The 22007-nt window shown below is 32.7% G+C and overlaps 1 protein-coding gene across 2 annotated transcripts in view; it reads left to right on the top strand.

The window, feature by feature from the left end:
- LOC115213303 (BAI1-associated protein 3-like) overlaps nt 1–22007 on the top strand; it is a 1469361-nt gene that overhangs the window by 255843 nt on the left and 1191511 nt on the right. The gene's annotated exons all lie outside the window — the stretch shown is intronic.

Consider the following 22007-nt stretch of genomic DNA (forward strand, 5'->3'; position numbering starts at 1 on the left):
ACAAACCGAATTTTAACATTGGAAAAATTCCTTCTGCATACCACTTATCTAATTTGAAGTTCAAGTGATTTATTTATTTCAAGCCTCAAATTTTCGTGGCATATTCAAACATTTTCAAGCCATATTTAAAAAAAGAGAAAAAAGAAAAATGAAAATTACACCTTGAAGGAAGACGCATGATTATATCAGAAGATATAAATCGGACATCCTATTGCTTTTTTGGTAATCATGTATGCCATAAATAATCATGTTTCGTTTCACATGTTTACAAACTGATGGTTGAAATCATAAATAATTATAATTAAATATTGAAATTAAAATTGTGCTGGAGTAATAGATCCTTTGAAAGTTGGAGGAATATATTTAATTTTATTTACTTTCATCCTCTACAATCTGGCGTTAGATCGCAGGAGGTTTGATTAAATAAGTGTTGCCGTTGCAGGGAGTTTGATCAAATAAATTTTTACCATGATTCAAATACAGGTGTAGTAAACTTGACTCTAAATCAATATCGCATGATAAACTTGATTACTCTCAAGTAAATGATAATCTTTAGATAGTATTAGAAAATAACTTTTATTCGCAACCTTCATAAATGAGCTTATAAACACTGAAATGGCAACAGAACGTTTTCGTTTTCCTTGAATTGGCAGTAAAACCTGCATTAATACGTTACTGGGAGAAAAGCTGTCGAAACCAAGAATGTTGATTTTCTTCGGCTCATGTCTATTTCTATTTGAGACTTCTTATACTGCCTGCATGTTCTTATACAATCGACAGACGTCGGAGACACATTTTTAATGAATGTTCGTGCACTAGACACTGCGTAGTCAAAACCTAGTGAGATTTGCCGTGCATTTAATATTTTGGGAATCGAGAAAGTATGGCTTCCCACAATATTGCCTAGTGCCTAATTTTAAAATCATATTTAGTGACATGTCTTTCATTCTGGGTTCCATTTCGACAAGTTCGACATAAGATTTCGTATTCCCTGCTTAATAAAATAAGTGCGTCGCGGAGTACTGATACCAATATGATAGATGGCTTCATCACCAAATTCGTGGCCTACAGCATGGATATCGATTTATTATTTAAGGATTCAGAGAAAATGCTTTTCCACAACACGGCCATAGTAAATTCAACCACGATTATATCGTTAACTGATACACGGATATTGTAAATATAATGATTAATTCAATGAACTACTTATTTAATTGGCTTTGTAAAATTGTCAAAAGTGAATATATGAGGGAGCTAGCTGTAATAGGATTGTTGACGGGAGACCTTAAGCGTAGAGACCACGTTAATGACTACTCTCACCAAGTATTCAACCACACCACAATATCTATTATTCATTATCATAAATTCTTTTGAAGATTCTCATAGCTAATATTTGCACTTCTATAGCTTCACAGAGAGGAAGTGAATAGCCTACTGTCTTTTAAGCGTCCCGAGATGATAAGCGATAAGGTAGTTGTCCTCAGATCAGAAATATTATCAAATAATTGCAAAAGTAGTATTAGCTAAAGGTACCCAAAAAGTAGCAGTATTAAACCAAGCATCAGTTTAAAGTATAGAAGGCGAATTCAGTCATACACCTCTAAATCCTACCTTCCCTTAAGACATTAAAACAACTATTTCCCTTCAAGCTATAAATGGCAGTTGATTTTATTTCATAGGTTTTAAGATCCAATAGGAAATCTTCACATTGGAAACGTTCCAGTTTCAGAAAATATATCTTCTTAATATATACAGCATGGTCTTTAAATAAGTTATACGAAAAAGATCCTAAAATATTTGAGAATTACAAAACAAAAGTTGATTTAAATATTTTTAACAGTTCCATAAGATATATAAATGAGCAAATATCTTTTATTTTTTTATGAAAGACATTTGTATAATTCTGCATTTTTCGCACTTCGATATCTTACAATGTTCTTAAATTATCAATTTAAAAAAAAAAATAAGACGCTTTTTGTACTACTTTCTTCCCTGAAAGGTTTCTATTTAAAATTATTTCGATAAATATTTGTTTAAGAAAATGGTGATTTCTTAAAGACTAATCGCAAACATACACACACAGCACACCCTCTCAGTTTATGTATGTATGTATACACACACATACACGTATATATATATATATATATATATATATATATGTAAACATGATATGTGGGTGTTTAGTTCACTTGTAATCTACGCTGTGTAAGCACTATAGTTGTTTGACCGTTAGTCTCCAAGATCACTACTATCTATCTATTTATCTATCTATATCTATATATCTGTCTATCTGTCTGTATGTCTGTCTATGTGTCTGTCTGACTATGCGTGTGTGTGTGTGTATGTGTGTGTTTGTGTGTGTGTGTGTGTGTGTGCGTGCGTGATGTGTGTGTGTGTATGTGTGTGCGTGTTCAATAAATCTGGTAGTTGTTATACTGAAAATTTGAAACCACATCAGAATAAATAGATCTACATTGAACCTCCAGACACATGCTACTAAGTTGATTCAATTTCTTTTTACTCTGCTATCTTTTAGTATTTATATAACCTCTTCACATCATTAAACTTATTTTTATTGACTTGAGAACCTCTCTCAGCTGGGTATTCTTAGTAAGAAATTTAATGCAGCAACTTCTTTCTTGTGAAACAAGACACTGTAAGCTATTTGATATTTTATTAATCCCATTCATTTATTCAATTAAACAGTGTTTAATTTTATTCCCCACTTTCACTACATTTTCCATTGAGATATCAGCGTCTCGGCACTATCTCACTCTATTCACTAACCATATCGCAGCTGAACTCTGCTTCTAATTTCAACCTTAAATAACAGTTGGTTTGTTTGTTTGTTTTTTATCTTGAAAGTACAAGATATGATAATTCTGGAGTCACAAACACGCTAGTGCCAGTGCTGTTCAATCGCGCGTAATAAATTTGCATATCAGTCCCTGAAGTTGGGAAATAGCTATCATCAGATCTTTTGTCGAATCTCTGAATTAATTCACATGTGAGACTCAGAATCAACACACACACAAGCACACACTCACACACACACACACACACACACACACACACACACACACACACACACACACACACACACACTCACACACACACACACACGCAAACACACACAAACACACACACACAAAACGCACGTGTATGTATAGAATTTTGTTACACTACCGAATGTCTCTCTCTCTCTCTCCTTTCTTAGTTGTTTACCTGTTTTTAAAAAAGAGTTGAACGGCGCTGCTAACCAGCCACAAGTGTCTTCTGCTATAGCCCCGGGCCGACCAATGCCTTGTGAGTGGAATTGGTAGACGGAAACTGAAAGAAGCCTGTCGTATATATGTATATTCATAAATATATGTATGTGTGTGTATGTTTGTATGTCTGTGTTTGTCCCCCTATCATTGCTTGACAACCAATGCTGGTGTGTTTATGTCCCCGTCACTTAGCGGTTCGGCAACAGATACCGATAGAATAAGTACTGGGCTTACAAAGAATAAGTCCTGGGGTCGATTTGCTCGACTAAAGGCGGTGCTCCAGCATGGCCGCAGTGAAATGACTAAAACAAGTAAAAAAGTAAAAGAGTAAAAGAGGGTTACTTGCGGAAGCTGATTAAAAAAAAAAACTGCTGTCTTGTATTTCATTTAATTATCTTAAGTTAATTAAGTATATTTTACAGTCACTTGAAGCCGAAAATCGTTTACCTGATGTTGAGTCTAATTTATGGGTATTTTAATTTATATTTAAGTGCTTTGTGTCACTTCCAACTTTTCGTCATTTTACGTATTTCATTGAATAAACACTCTGAATCACATTAACGCCGCTTTAAATTTTTCCTTAACCTAACCAATTCACAGTTTTCCATTTCTAATTGATTCATAACTTAAAAAAAAACAGCCTTGTGTCCGCTTCCGACCTTTTCAAGAACAGCCTATCATAGTGTTAGCTTTCCTGAATCATCTAACTTTTTTAGAAAATAATTAGTTACATTGATTCATTTATTTAACAGTAGATAATCAATAGCCGTTTCCTATAAACATTTTAATGTATCCATTCTTGCTCTTATTTTACTGTTGCCTACACTATATGTATACATGGAAAAGCGGAAGGACGTTTAATTAACTTTTTTGCTGAATTGTATCATAAACAAAAGAGACAACAAATTTATCAAGATTCTTCTCTCCTCTCATTCTTCTCTTTTTCTTCTCTCTGTACCCTATCCTTTCTGTCTGTCTATTTGTCTGTCTCTCTGTCTCCCTCTCTCTCTCTCCCTATATATATATATATTATATATATATATTATATATATATATATAATATATATATATATATAATATATATATATATATGCATGCGTGTGTACCGTTGGCGATTTTGTTTCCTCTGTCTTCTCTTCTCTGGATCTTTCCTTCTCCTATGTTTCCGACGAAGAGCTCCGCTCGAAACGTTAAACCCTCCTTCTTTCCTTCTTTCCTGAGCGTCCAATAATACTATATTTGTTCCACGTCCTCGCGCTGTTGTGTTTTCTCTTTGTGTTTTCATGTTTGGATTAACTATATATATATATATATATATATATATATATGCAATAAAAATGGTAAATAATTTTCCTGTGGTTTTTCATGTAACCAACAATTATTTACCGGTAAATTTCGGTATGTAAATACGACAAATTAATTGTCAGGACCTTTGTAAGGTTCAGTATATAGTAAAGAAAAAATAAGATGGCTAGCAGCAGGCTGTTTCGCCTCATACCGAAGGAATTAGAAATGGCAGTCAAAGACCGTTTTTTCCATTTTCTATAAGTGGAGATTCCAAAAACGAAGGCCCTTACGGCTAACATACACAAAACCGGAGTGGCAAATACACGAAATCAGTCACTTACCGTTAATAGCGAACACGTGTTTCTGGATCGCAAACATAGAAAAAATTAGTTTGAATTCCGTCATCGGCGCTATATTCGATAGCTTTACCAAATGCCAGCAGCCCTCACTTCTGACCCAGCGACATCAGATAGTGGGGGGAAGAGCGCAGATGTTAAAACTAAGTAACGACTGGGAACGTAAATTTTCCCTCCAAAATCCTGCCATGCGCGCTTTCTGGGTAATCGTAATGGAATGAGGAATCCACATGGTAATGCAATAAAAATGGTAAATAATTTTCCTGTGGTTTTTCATGTAACCAACAATTATTTACCGGTAAATTTCGGTATGTAAATACGACAAATTAATTGTCAGGACCTTTGTAAGGTTCAGTATATAGTAAAGAAAAAATAAGATGGCTAGCAGCAGGCTGTTTCGCCTCATACCGAAGGAATTAGAAATGGCAGTCAAAGACCGTTTTTTCCATTTTCTATAAGTGGAGGTTCCAAAAACGAAGGCCCTTACGGCTCACATACACAAAACCGGAGTGGAAAAAACGGTCTTTGACTGCCATTTCTAATTCCTTCGGTATGAGGCGAAACAGCCTGCTGCTAGCCATCTTATTTTTTCTTTACTATATATATATATATATATATATATATATATATATATATATATATTATATGTATGTATGTATATATGTATGTGTGTATGTGTGTATGGATACAAGTTACATTATTATGAGTTCCATAACATACCTACTATATTTACGAAACTCACTAAAGCCATCTTGTCAATTTTGTTGCCGCAGAAAAATATACTCTCGTTGATCTTTTTTTTATTATTCCAGGTCAGTTATGATGCGCAGATCTATAACTTAAAGACTTTCAAGCCGTGTCTCTCTTGTTCCTTTTGTATATCCAAAAATATATAGTCTAATTTATATTTGCTTCTTTTAAAGGTAAAACGTGTTTCGTGTATATTTGGTTGACATAACTGTCAGTTGGAACAATCATCTAGAGTTTTTATCGTAATCTTTGGTTCCAGAGTTCCGGTTTTGCTTTGATTTGTAACAGAATGTTGTAACTCTATTGCTCTTTGTGAATAATTTTGACGTTCAGTTAAGTGACTTTTAGAACGCAAATATCACTTCACCTTTTTACGTAAATGAGTAAACTTAAACAGCGTCCCAATGTTGTTGCGATTATCGCAAGGCGAACTTAAAAATACTATAAACCAACTAAATGATGACCTCGCATTTGCCTACAAAGGAAATTCGTAGTCCTTTGGTTTGAGATCGGCAATGTTTTCAGATAAAGTCAGATAAATTATTTAGGATATTCTTTACTTGGCACTCCAACGCCATATATTTAAAATGTTAAATTCACTTAAATTTCAAAAGCTAATAAACTCGATGTTCTTATACAGCTACAGAAAATCATAAAACACAATAAAATGTTGTTGCGAACTTAAAAATACTATAAACCAAGTAAATGATGACTTCGCATTTGCCTACAAAGGACATTCGTAGTCCTTCGGTTTGAGATCGGCAATGTTTTCAGATAAAGTCAGATAAATTCTTTAGGATATTCTTTACTTGGCACTCCAAATAAAAATAAGATTAAGATTGATGTAAAAAATAAATAACACTGGCTAAACTGGCAATATGACCATTCCGAAATATAACAATATCTGTTTCAACACACGACTTCACATAAAAATTCTTGCACAACAAATATTTAAACGTACAATAAAAATAATTTTCTGTTAATTCAAATAACAGTTGAAAGGACTGTCATTATAAGAATTTTAAAAAAATATATATCCGACAACCCAAAGAAAAATATTCAGACGTTGACTAGAACCAATATTACTACAGTAGCTTTTGCCTCCCGTTGGTGTTTGATCACGTTCTACTCCGCCGCCCAACCTATTCACTGATCTCTTTTCTCCTTTCGTACTCCACATTCTGCAACTAAAGTTCAACCGCTTTCGATAATAGCAATCTCATGGGATTCTCCCAATGACCATTTTTCCAGCAACTATTATTGTCCAAATCTTATTTAATGAATTATATTCATGAACAGTATCAGAGAGCGTGCCCAAATATTTCTGCCAGCTCGCCGCCCTTAAATAAAGGGCAAATTACGAATACAAAAAACGCGATTCAATTGATTTTTCTACCCATAACAGCCACGAGATGCATGTGCATTTCGGAATTCATGACAACAGTTTGCAACTGCCACCCACAGCATTCAAGGCAGCTGCGTTTTGGCGTCTCGTTCCAGAGAAAGTTGGATGACAACCTGCAATTTGGGTCTCAACCATGAACCAGCATGTCTTAGAATATTTACACATAGATCCCCGAAATAAACTTTCAGACTGTTGAAAATATCACGTTTCTATTGCAATGTATATACCGTAGTATGTGGATTTGACTGCCTGTATGTGATATTCAGCATACTGCATAATAGTTATACTTGAGTAATATATTATTTTGCAACGGTATATACTAAATACTCCCTAGGCATACATCTATTGAAATATTTGTTATAAGTTTTACTACTACAATTAAATATACAATTGATGTTAATTCTGAAAAGAAAATTCTCATTTTTCTTGTGGTAATATTGATTTTAGTAATTTTCTCTATTGAGTTAGTGTTTTTTCAAATAAAAAGCTCATATGTTTTTGTCGTAGAGTGAACTATTTTCAGTTTGAGGCGACATAAAGAAGCTGTTTAAGTAGCATACTGCACAAGTGATAATGTTTATCGCGTCTGTTGGGGTGAGCAAAATTGATATACACAAGCGTGACTTTAAATTGAGACTGCAAATAACAAAGTTTTATACATAACAACACTAAAACTAAAATTAAATTTTAATCAAAATATAAAATATATTTCATTAAGTTTTGTGTTTAGCAAATGGCAAGAAACCTATGTAAATTGACTTTCAAAGGGAATAGTGTGGCAATTTAGGGATTTCTTTTTGAATTTTATTATAAATTTTATTATTGTGCAAATATCTCATGTTTGAAGTAAAACATAGTGACGTCAATGTTTCTTCTGTTTGTAGTCCAAGTGGAATTTAAATTTGATAAATTTAATTAATATTGTTTTAATTAGAAATAAAGCACAACAAAATAATAATACGATTTTCAACAGAAACGAGTGATTATTAAAATGTAACATTGTTAAAACTGACATTGAAAAATTTCTTTACTCGTTTCTTCGAGTTCTGAGACTATAAATGATAGTACTGTGTTGTTTCTTTGAAGAACTAAATGTTGCTTAATGCTATTATATTCCCATTCAGAGACTCTTGTATAAAACTGTATAAAAATGTATGACATTTTATATATATACATAGTTAATCCAAACATGAAAACACAAAGAGAAAATACAACAACGCGAGGACGTGGAACAAATATAGTGTTATTGGATGCTCAGGAAGGAAAGAAAGAAGGAGGATTTAACGTTTCGAGCGGAGCTCTTCGTCAGAAACATAAGAAAAGGAAAGATCCAAAGAAGGGAAGATGGAGGAAAAGAATCGCCAACGGTACACACGCGGCCATACACACACACACACACACACATATATATATATATATATATATATATATATATATATATATATATATATGTGTGTGTGTATATAGTTCATAAATACACACACACACACACATATATATATTGATTTATGTATATATACCATCATGCTGAAAATAGCAGCCATGATCTTACTCTAAAACCACCTTAATTGTCCTTATGGCAAGCACGGAGAGAAAACAGACAATATGAAGCTAGTAAGAAATTACTGGATAATTCTAGATCCCGGATTTCTAGATTTGCATTTCGGAATGCTCAGCCTCGTCAGTAGAATACACACAGGAAAGAAACATAAATACATATATATATAAATACAACATACGGATACTTACATATACGAAAGTATACATACATATATATGCACATATGCATCATGACCAGTTCAAAATGCCCGCTGTTTTATTCCGTATATATATATATATATATATATATAATATATATATATATATATATATATATAATGTTCAGCTCATTTATTTTATCATCAGCAAATAGTTTTCGAGTTTTAATATGTTTCGTGGGGATAATTTCATGTTATATAGTGTTTTGCAGAATGCCGCATTTTAATGAATGAACAAACAAAATAGATTCTTAAAATTGGATTACAAAATAACTTTAGAGAAAATAAAGGCAACCACGCGCATAAAAGTTATGAGTTATGGGGCATAAGAAAGTCAGACCAAAACTATCTGTAATTTATGAGAAACCAATGAAAAAAAATCGTGCCCTGTTAGAGTTGTATCTAGATAACAATATGATCCAATGCCTCGTTTTAATTCCAGAGAGCGTGTGTATTTATTTGAGAGATGTTTAGATGTTATTTCCAGAAGAGGCGAGGGCGTAAGAGTGAATCTCTCGTTGGATCCTGGAAGAGGAGTAGTTTCGGACAGGAAACCTTAACTGGCATGTGGCAGAGTCCACGCAGATTTTTCAGAAAATACCTTGCGTGTAAAATACCCTTTTCCTTTAAAATTGGCACTTGATAAATATTTAGAATGAGTTGGGATATAACCGATTGAATTGAGTATCAAAACATAGCCGATTTTGTCAAGTCAGACTCGGGTATATGTCTATGTTTCTTTGTGTTTATCCGCAAAAACCACTTGACGACCGACGTTGTTTTGTTGACGTTCCCATCACTTAGTGGTTCGGAATAATAAGTCGATATATTATACATAAAATTTCAAAATATATAGTGTCCAATTATTATACTAAGCTGTGTAAGGCAGTATTGTATTATGGCCAAACTGCAATGAACGAATGAAGCGGCTCTATCAATAGTAGAGAAAACCTACTGGAAGATCTTCACACTGAGCTTAAACATAGATTACTACTTCTGCTCTTTAGAAATTAATTTCCAGCCTGGATGTGCTTCGAAATATAAATGCAATACGTGAATGAAAGAACATATTGAAATCTGAGCGACTTCTTACACTTCATGTCTGTCTAATGAATGACAACCGTTCTCACAGTATCGTATGAGTTCGCAACTTAATTGAAAACGATCAATTTAATTGGAACGTCTATATTGATGGTAAATAGATTATTGCACGTAATAAGACAGGAGGTTGTTTAAACGATATCACCTGGTGGTTATATATGTATATTTATGTCTGAATGTACTCATATATCTATATCAATATCTATCTATCTATCTATCTATCTATCTATCTATCTCTCTCTCTCTCTCTCTATATATATATATATATATATATATACACATACATACATACATACATACATACATACATACATACATACATACATAATACTTATACATATGCATGTGTGGGTAGGGTGTCAGTGTATGTGTATGCGTGTGTATATATTTCGATATCGATGTCTGCGGGTATGCCTATGTTAGGTATGTGTAAGTCTAAACTTTAATTCTGAATTTAAATTCCATGATGTCATATATCATAGTTGTTCACTAATCCTGTTATTAGTCTATTGATGCTAAGATGTCATTTTTATTAGTATGTGTAGGCGCGCAACGTATTACTGACTGAATCTTTAATTAATTCTTGAAGTCATTGTTCTTTGATAACAATCAAATTTACATAGACCGAGAAAAATAATTTATAGAAAATGCAACGAATTTTTGACGAATATTTATATATCTTACATTGGAAATTTGATTTCGAATTTCTAGAATAAATATTTTGGATGTTGGTAGCTGTTTAATTGACAAAACATATTTATATATGTTATGTGGTGCTTTAACTAGTTTTAGTAATTTTGTTATTGTCAAACCTATTCCACAGTCTATATTCTGATGTCACATAAGTAAAATCTGAAGTGGGAGATATTATTTACATGTGAATTAAAACAGAGCAATCAAGAATCATATTATAAATGGATGTCATAATTATGAGGTTATAACTGGAATACTTTCGATTTGATATCTGAACGCTCTGTCATATGAAAAAATGAATATATCTTCAAGGTTAAGTTGTCTTTACTTGTAACATTTGGTTTGAAGGTTAATGTATGGTCCAGGATTCTCTAAAGGGTGTCTGAGGCCTGGATGCTAGGTCTGAATATTTTTAATAGAATGAAATCTGCTAAAGGAGCCATAGTGCGGCAGGTAATGACGTTATACCGAGTGAAAGTTTAAATACTCAGTCTAAGTTGGCAATTAGCGGATTTGAACTCAGACAACAAAGAACCAGGTCAAATACTGCAAGGCAACTCACGTTCTTACAGTCCTGTCTGTTGACCGCTCTGGATTGGTAGTATTTTGTTGATCTCAAAAAGAATGACAGGTCAAAAAAATACGACGATCTAAAGACTTTGCCAGATTTCCACTCTAAAACGATTAGCATAAACATAATACGCGAACAAAGAATATTATTGCTTTCTTTACATAAACCAATATGTAAAATGTATTTCCAGTGTGTACGTGTACTTCAGTAAATTAGTCCTTCTTGGAGACAGTCTTATTTTAATCAGAAGAAGAGCAGTAGCTCCCCAGCTCTTCCTTAACACAGGGGGAATTGTGTTTAGACTGGATAATGTATTTGTATTCATTACAGGTGTGGCGGCATATATATGTTTGTTTAGTTTTCTATTTAATCTAAAATGTGTAGCATTTGAAAATAACCCCTTAAGCATTATCATGCTATAGATCAGAGAAATATAATCTGTGAAAGTTGATCTAAACCTGGATACTAATAATCTTGCGTTTGTATGGGAGCGATAATCTATGAATTGTCTGCAATTGTACGGAAGATTTGTTCTTAGGATAGTATCGGGATTTTGTTTAAATCGATAAGGCAATATAATGGAATGTTACACTGATACAGGGTTACTTTGAAATATATATATAAGTTATATAAATGTTGGACTCTTTCTTTCAATGCATAACCATCTTTATGGCTGTGTGGTAAGGATCTGGATTCCCAACCACATAGTTAAGGTCCAGTCCCACTTCGTAGCAACTTGGGCAAGTATCTTCTACTAAGGTTTCGGACCAACCAAGGCTTTGTGAGTAGATTTTGTATAAGGACACTGAAAGACGCCCGTCGTATATATATATCTATATATATATATATAGAGAGAGAGATAGATAGATAGATAGATAAATAGATAGATAGATAGATAGATAGATAGATAGATAGATAGATAGATAGATATATAGATGGATGGATGGATGGATGGATGGATGGATGGCTAGATAGATAGACAGATAGATAAATAGCTAGCTAGCTAGCTAGCTAGCTAGCTAGATAGATAGATAGATAGATAGATAGATAAATACACGTGTGTGTGCGCGTGCGTGTATGTGTATTTGTGCCCGTGTTTGTCCCGCACCACCGCCTGACAGCCAGTGTTGGTTTGCTTACTTAACGGTTCAGCAAAAGAGAACGCTATGATAAGTACTAGGCTTTCAAAAAATAAGTCCTGAGGTGACTTTTTTTACGACTACAATCCTTCAAGGCGGTGCCCTAGCATGGCTGCACTCAAAAGAAATGACTAAAACAACTAAGAGATAAAGCAAAATAGCAAAATACTAAAATTTCATTTATATAATTTGAATGGGATCAAGTAAAAAATATGCTGGCTAATTAAAAGGTTGTGATTAGCGTTTCATCATAAAAAATATATAATTAGAATTGAATATTTGCTATAAATATGGGGGTTTGGCATTAAACAAAGGTTACAAGTTATTATTTTCCTGTGGCTGTTATTTAGAGCATGTGAGACAAAGTAGATAATAGAGACGAACTACTTTTAATTAAAAAGAAACTAACATAAATCTTTGAACGAAATCATATGATGCTAGTGTATTATATGTATGTGCTATGAAAGTAAGGTTTGTCTGGTCACAAATAGTTTCTATGTTGTTTGAACGTATATGCTCTTTGCTCTTTTGCTCTTTTGCTTGTTTCAGTCATTTGACTGCGGCCATGCTGGAGCACCGCATTTAGTCGAGCAAATCGACCTCGGGACTTATTCTTTGTAAGCCTAGTACTTATTCTATCGGTCTCTTCGGCCGAACCGCTTAGTAACGGGGACATAAACACACCAGCATTGGTTGTCAAGCAATGCTATGGGGATGAACACAGACACACAAACAGACACACACGCACACACACACACACACACACACACACACACACACACATATATATATATATATATATATATATATACATATACATATATACGACGGGCTTCTTTCAGTTTCCATCGGCCAAATCCACTCACAAGGCTTTGGTCGGCCCGATGCTATAGTAAAAGGCACTTGTCCAAGATGCCACGCAGTGGGAGTGAACCCAGAACCATGTGGTTGGTAAGCAAGCTACTTACCACACAGCCACTCATGCGCCTATCGTCACTTTTTCTTAATATTAGTAATACAGTAAGAGAATATCACATTATTTATCAGATAAATTTAAAAGAATGTTTTAAACAGTTCCATTTGAAAGTAAACGATATTGATAAATAATTGTTTATAAAATAACAAACAAAATATGTACAAAAACCGTCAGTTCTTATATGAAATGAAGCATGGAGAAATTATAATTGATAGAAAGTACAAAACTGTTACGCTATACTACAATATTAAAGTGTATTTGCAGTTCAGTGATTACATTAGCTAAAATATTGAACAATAATAAATTAACAATACTTTGATTAATATGACTCAGTACTATCGCTTGACTAATTTAATGAAAGCATTAGAACCGTTTCCTTAGAAATTCTGTCCAAATTAAAATATTTCTCAGAACAACTTAAAAAATGAATGTCACCCACTATTGATGTTGAAATTAATTTAGGACTGTTATTTAGTAGACTATTGGCATTTGATTCGAATAACTTATTTTTTTAACATCAAAATCTACGAACAAAATAACTGCATCAAATTCATTATTTCCAGTTGGTTGTATTGGTGGTAGTAGCGGTAGTAGTGGTAATGCCAGTATATAAATATTGTCAAGTTACTTCTCGTTTTTCTTTGACAAGAATACATCTGTATGAATACTACTAATATGTCAGGTGTCTATGCGAGAAGAGAATAAAACAAATGTATTTCTCAGATGAGTGCTATAGGATATGAAACAACTTTATTTTTATTGAGTTGAATATATCCTCAAAATGAATGCCACATGAAAAGTTTATTTTTAAAAACTGTAATCAATAATCTCAGATTCAGATAATCTACATGTGATATCTAGATGAGAAAAACATGATAATTCGTTTATAAGTAGATGGAGTTTTAAAAAGTGAGGTTGCAAAGATATAACACAACGGTATCTTAATTTTCAAATCAAAGAAATATCTTATATTTATTTCACTCTTTATGTTTATTTGAATCTTTCGAATTTAAATTTTCTATAGAAACTCAATTGATAAGAAACGTTGTGTGAGAATATTAACAGAATCACCTTCATCCTCTTTGATGAAGTTTTGACATGTTAATGCTAATGAAATAGCATATGGAAATTATATTTATTCTGATATATATGATTTATGCCTAAATGTCTGGAGATATAGGTCTCTCTGTAGAAGTATATTTACTGAGTATAGATGTTAGTCTGCTTGTCTTCCGGTGAGTCTTCAGGCATCTTATTTGTAACCACACACACACACACACACATATATATACATATATAGAGAAACAGAAAGACATACGTAGATTGACACACACACACACACACACACACAAACATATATATATATATATGTGTGTGTGATTAATCAGCCGAAATTGCGAATATGATCCGGTTCTTGACTGAAGATTGAAGGCTTCGAATGTCCCATCTGTGCTTTTTGTATCGTCTTCTAAATGTTTTGCATTCCTGTCCCAGTTTGTATTTTTTTTACATATACATATATATATGTATATATATATACACATACACACACATACATGTATGTGTATATATAACAACTGATGGATAGTGTATTAATTCACGACAGCTGTTTCCAACGAAATTTTAATTGATTAATGGAGATATTACATCATTAGATAAAAAATACGTTTTCATCAGGTAAAAAAAAAATCCTGGATCACAACATTTAGAAACATTCGAAATCAACGGCATATGCCATTTCATGATTCTACGAGCCTTCATGGTCGTAGAATGAATTTGTCACTTCAGATGAGTAGTATTATAACAGAAAACGACGTGATGTCATGTGTGGGTAGGGATCTACCTATTATTTATATCATTGATGGAGGTTAGAGGACTGGGTATTGAAGGATCGAACGACGATGTATCTCGTTCCTGCAATTAAGACAGAGTTAGTTCCGCTTATCGTTTAATTCAATTGAACAAGAGTTTTAGGGTTAAATGCAAAAGATAAGGTTACCCAGTTATTTACATATTTACTTATTCAATAGACTCTTTTATCTACCCTCTTTATTGTCAGAATAATATCTGACAGCGACACAAAGTCTAAGATTCTACAATGGGTGGGGGGATAATAGTGGTCATCCTATCAATAATTAGATAAATAAAGACGTTTACACACAAGAAAGAGCGTACAATGAAAAAAGAAAGAAAGAAATATAGTAAGAGAAAGAGTATAAAAACAATTATAATGAAAATAAGGGGGTTATAATACAACAAGTTATAATAAAAACAACGGGGTTACAATAAAAGAATATAGATAACAATGAAACTGTAATTGGTAGATAGCGACTTTGTAAATATCATAGGATTTATAAAGATAAACTAGTCGTAAATAATATAGGAATTATAAAGATAAAATAGTCGTAAATAATATCATAGGAATTATAAATAAAACGTACAATAGCACTTTCACTCATTATTTCCTGTTTTGAAACTGTCAAATAATATTCAAGTCAATTTAGCTGTTATTTCTAAAAGGTAATGCTCTATTTTGAAGGTTCACTATATTTAAATGACGAAGATAAACTGTTTAAAACGTGCTGTAAATTTCAGTAAGTGGCACATATTGGTGAATGGCGTAAAAGTATAGATTTTCATATAGGATTATGTATAATATAAAGCAAATAAATGATAATATAATATTTATACACAATGATAAAGCATCAGATTGCCGACACGTGTGAGTACATTATATTGTATGATATAGTTTTGCACACAAAAAGATAATTAAATTCATCTGGATATCCTCAAGAGTTTATAGTTTCAATCATAGTGAATGATTATTTTTTTCTCTCAAACAATAAATTATGTGTCTAGTTTACTCTTTCTATAGCAACTGTGTTGTAATTGTTTTGAATTCTCTCAGGGAAAGTAGTTAATAAATTGTAATTTTCGCTTGTTTCGTACAGGTACACAGCCTGTATATGTTACGATGTTTATGACGTTTGTTCATATTGTAACACTATTTTGCAACGTAAATAGTTTCTAATATATTCAACTGGCGAGTTGTGGGTTGAAGGGAACCCCGTAGTTAGATGTGTATACTGGCAAAATTTGTGTGTGTGTATGTGTATGAGATTGTATAAATGTGGTTTATATTTGACCGGCAAAAACATATGCTTCAGCACGATGATAGTGAGATCATTAACTAATAAAGTTATCTATTTTAAACTTTTGAGTAAAATCAGAGATCGATATGTATATAGTGGAGTCGAATAACTGGGTCTTATGGAGAGAAAGTCCAACATCATTCCTCAAAGGTTTTCAACTGAGAATTGTAAATGTATTTTTGTTGCATTATGATGGTATAATTGTTTAATGTCGAAGAAAGCATTAAGTAATTGCATTTGAAATCTAATTTAATCTTTGTGTCCAAAGCAGTTTATTATTTACAGTCTTTAAGTAACTCTTGTTTCATAAGTTCTGAATATTACAAAACTTTCCTTTGGTGGTTAAAAACATAGCGACCTGGGAAACATATTCTGCGTGGCACATGTGATACAAAGGTAAGGCAAGGGGTTAAGGCTTCTTTATTAAAATTAATTTAGACATTTACATAATGCTGTCATAAGAAGTATATACCTGAGGACTGAATTGTCAAGGATAGACTACTTAAGAAGTTTCCTCGAAGTCTGTTTCACTAAAAGTGTCAGGTTTGTTGTTACAAACAATAAAATACTGTTAAAATTTTTTTTTTTAATTATTTCTCCTCTGAGATTGTTTATGGTACAAGAAAAACATTTACCAACCGCATAAAAAAAACAACAATTAAATAAAACTATTATCTTAAGTTTCGTCTATCTCAGTCTATAGAATAACATAAACGAGAGGCGGCAGAATGGTTAGAATGTTGGATGGAAAGTCTTTGGAGTTTCTTCCAAATCCCTATGCACTTCTTTCAAATTCCTCCGAAATCAATTTAAGCTTTTCTGTTCCATTTATCTAATTTCTAACCGCAACACATTTGTAGACAATGGTATCAATTTAACACATTCCTTGAATAAATTAATGGTGGCATGGTAAGCAGAGACTTCCACGAACAGCCGCTAAACTTTCTTCAATAAATCTTGTCCCTAGTCCCGTAGGTACATATTGAACAATGCATAATATATATGTGAGTGTAGTGATACGTATCATAAGTAATCCGACAATAAATAAGGTAATATGTTCTTCCTATATTAGTTTCAAATTTTGGCACAAAGCCAGCAAGATCTGAGAATGGAGTAAGTCAAAAATATCGACCCCACTGCTGAGCTTCTACGTATTTCATTAAACCCCAAATAATGAAAGCCAAAGTCAACCTCCCTGGCAATGTAGAAATCTGTATTTATGTTGAAGGAAAACTAAAAATACAGAAAGTAACAAATTTTAGAACAGATCCTTAGTGGCAACAGAATGTCCACCTTCAACTTTTATCATGTTATGCCATATATTATACAGTACACATTTTGATCGGTTGTTAGGATAAATCAGTGGGCTTTTATATTTATCCTGGAGAATTTCAACATTGTCAGTCAATGTTGTATAGCAGCTGCTTCAACGTCAAGATTCAGATCTCTAACGTTTTCCCCTTGAAGACGTATATATACATCCTTTCGATTTGCTAAGGTATTTATACTCTACACCGATGTTGGTGCATTGAGTTGCTGGAGTTATATCCTGTTACTGAGAGCTAGCTACTGACCTGTATAATATAACACTTTACAGTGATCTATCGTTACAACAAACCACTTTTCAACTGTTACTGATCGAATATAAATCCAATGATTTGCATGTTTTCAAATATCATTGAAAACGTATCAAATCCTCAGTACACATTACATCTATTCCAACTCATTTGAATTTAGTTCTATTCATAATCCGTATTATTAACTTTCCTATGTTTCTGCATGTAGAGTAACCTTGCTATATTCGGTTAATTTAGTTTTAATTTGTGCTGCAGAAAAATGTTCGAAAGCAAAACTTAATACACTCAAATATTAATCTTGGCTCACAGAATTATTATTATATTTCGATATTTGAAATTTCTATTGTATCTCTTATAGATCATCTCATCATATTATTTGTTCAGTTTTCATCGAAGATATTAACCCAGTTTTATCAAATAAGAATTGAAATATCACCGAAGTTCCAGTAAAATATCACATTCATTAAGAATGCAGATTAGAATATAGATAATAATTAAATACACATTTATTCATATTCTCCATGAGTATGGCAGGTGTGTCTACTATGTTATATAGAAAAATATATCGACATTTACATTCAGTATTATTCTTTGAAAAGTTACATGTTATGAGAAATATTATGGCATTGGTGTGTTTGTTGTCTTTATTATTAGGACGGACATATTCGATTTCCAGCTAATTATAGAAACATCCAGCTTACAGGAAATGCAATCATATTGGCAATATAAACACAATAGATATATTGGTCTTTCTCCAATAAATATTACTCAAGGAACAAAGGAATTCTAAATTGTATATATTCCAAGAAAGCTTGCATGAAAAAAGTAGAATATAAATTTATAAAACTAAAAGCTTAGTGATCAATTCACCATGATGTAATTGCATTTTTCCTATTTTTGTTTTACATTGATGGAATATGAGATGACTATCAGATCAGAATGAAAATATCTGTGGATGTTGATTTAAGATTATCTATATCTAGGAATATATTTTTCTCCAAATCATATCGTGTTTCTGGCAAAGCAACATTTTTCATTTTCGAGTCACAATATGAAATAGGAGCTCTGATTTCTTCCATAGTAAAAAAGTGCATAATATCTTAAAGACGGTTGTAGTTGATTATATGGCGTCCAGTAAAATATTGGCGTTTAATTTGACATGAGCATTCAAAAACTTAATCTAGCGGGCGGCAAAAACTTTGAATAGATCAATATATTTACTCTGAGGTCTAAAGATTAAGAAGTTTGTTTAGTGCCCTTGGTGGATTGTATTTCGCTATTTCTTCAAGTTAAACCAGATATTCGGAATTAAATTATATATCCAGAAACTGTGCGGAAGCTCAAGGAAACTGTGCTTGGAATTTAGAGACAAAGTCTTTTATGCACAGTGTGATACGTTGACTCTATATCGGCATTACGTTAATTATACACACGTTTGTGAAATGTTTAGCCACTTAAAGCTGATCTTAAAAAAAAGGTAATAAAATTAAACGAACAACTGGACTAGCATTTTTAAAACTGACATATTCCTCATTTACATGATTATAATTAAGAGTGAAGTAATAAGATACATTTAGAGAGTATATATTTCCGCCGTAATAACAAAGTAACTGCAAATCTTTGAATCCTGGTGGAGGGAGAGTAAGGAACAGGTTAAATACAAATTAAACATGAAATTGTGAGCATAACAGGAACAACATATTAAGCAACATAAAAACTTATTAACATAAATGCATTTGTTATTCAAAGATCAGCTGTATTACATTCAATTGAAACGGAATAATTTCTTTGGAATCGTAATCATCTTAGAAATGATAGAGTATTTACGAAGATCGCGTTGCAATGATGTGGTTTCAGGTTTAGCTTAGAGAAATATCTTGTACGATACATTCGAACCGACTGTTACCTTGTGAGTGAAGTTTGTTGATGGAAGGTGAGTGGAAAGCCCTTATATATGTGTGTGTATATGTATGTATGTATGCATGTATGCATGTATGTACGTACGAATGTATGCATGCATGTATGTATGTATGTATGTATGTACGTATGTATGTATGTATGTTTATATGTATGTATGTATGTATGTATGTATGTTTGTATGTATGTATGTATGTATGCATGCATGCATGTATGTATGTATGTATGCATGCATGCATGCATGCATGCATGCATGTATGTATGTATGTATGTTTATATGTATGTATGTATGTATGTATGTTTGTATGTATGTATGCAAGCATGTATGTATGTATGTATGTATTATGTATTATGTATGTATGTATGTATGCATGTATGTATGTATGTATGTATGTATGTATGTATGTTTGTATGTATGTATACTAGCGGGATCTGTGGAAATTCCACAGAACGAAAAAGCTTAAGAATTGCTATTTAAGAAAGGAAGGATTATTTGCGTTTTTAATTTTATTTTACTAACATTTTCCACTTCGTCATAATAATATTCTATATGATTTTAAAATTTCCCTCTGCTAAGCACTTTATATTTCTCTCATTCCCTCTCTCGCTTCCACTAGCCACGTGAGCAACAGCATAATGCATCGGCTGGCTATCTGCTCCGTTGCTACCTCTCATATGCTGTTTTTCTTTCTTTCACTCCAATCCTTCTCCATAACAAACTAAAGCGTAAAGTGTGAAGGAACAAGTAGAAGGATAGTATAGTTTAGTTCAATAAAAAAAGTTCATATCACTATCAACACACGACGGCGGCGACGACGACGATGATGATAATGACGACGACGACTACCAGTACCCCCACCATTACCATCATCACTATAGTTTTCAGTAACAGCTCATTTTATTTCGTTTTAGCCTGTTTATATCTACTTTTTCTAGCTCTCCATGTACCTCTACTTTGACAATACAAACACGATATCTGCCCTCTCTCCTCCTCTCCCACTCTCTCTCTCTCTCTCTCTCCCTCTCTTAATGTAACTGACTCCTCTGTCCATTTCTATTTGCGTTTCTTTAAACTCACTACCAGAAGATTTATCAACGCTAAATATCGTATCCTAAACATATATCTGTCTCCATAGCCTTCCTTCCCCAGCCTACAACCACGTTGTCAATGCTTCTTTCTCCCTCTTTTCTCTTCCCGTGTTCTACTTCCGCTCTGCGCCTCTCCTTTCAACTAAGCACGTGAAGCATTTCGCCTTCTTATAAATATTTCCCTACTCACACTTATGTCATCTCTTTCATTCACTCTCTCCCTCTCACTTTTACTCCATCTCACACTCACTTCACCTCAAACTAACTAAATTGTAACGGGTGAACGAACAAGCCGATAATATGTACGTATGTGTATTATATATATATGTATATATAAATATATATATATATGTATATATATATATGCACACACATATATATATATTTACACACACACAAACACACACACACACACACACACATATATATATATATATATATACTTCCATCCACTTACTGAGCAACGAATTATGAGCAACGAGTAATCTTTCGTAGCTCGCGGTAATTAACATATATTGAGTAAATAATTATTTAATTTCATTGGAATCCATAAGAAATCAAAATTGGACGTAATATAGTATATGAATTCATTACTCAGTGGAAGGAAGATGTCACCAAAGAATTAAAGATTATCTTAAGCAAGGTCAACAACTAACTCAACTGCTATGACAAAGGTATACAGCACTTTATTTTCTAACACATACATGGCCATCATGTCTACTGGAAATAGAATTAATCAAATCTGTTCTTTGAGTTAAGATTATTCCAAATGACGATTGCTGGTCAGAAAATAGTAAATTTGCTATTTCGATATATATATATTTGATAGAATAATCTCTAGATTGTCAGAAGTATGTTTGCTTTTCATGGTAGTTTTCTATATTAAGAATTTTGCCAACTGAAAGAATTGTGACATCCTAGATGTATTAGATTTGAGATTTATTGATCTTGAATACTTACTAAAATGT

The sequence above is a fragment of the Octopus sinensis genome, linkage group LG6 (genome assembly GCF_006345805.1).
Source record: "Octopus sinensis linkage group LG6, ASM634580v1, whole genome shotgun sequence".
Classification (NCBI taxonomy): domain Eukaryota; kingdom Metazoa; phylum Mollusca; class Cephalopoda; order Octopoda; family Octopodidae; genus Octopus; species Octopus sinensis.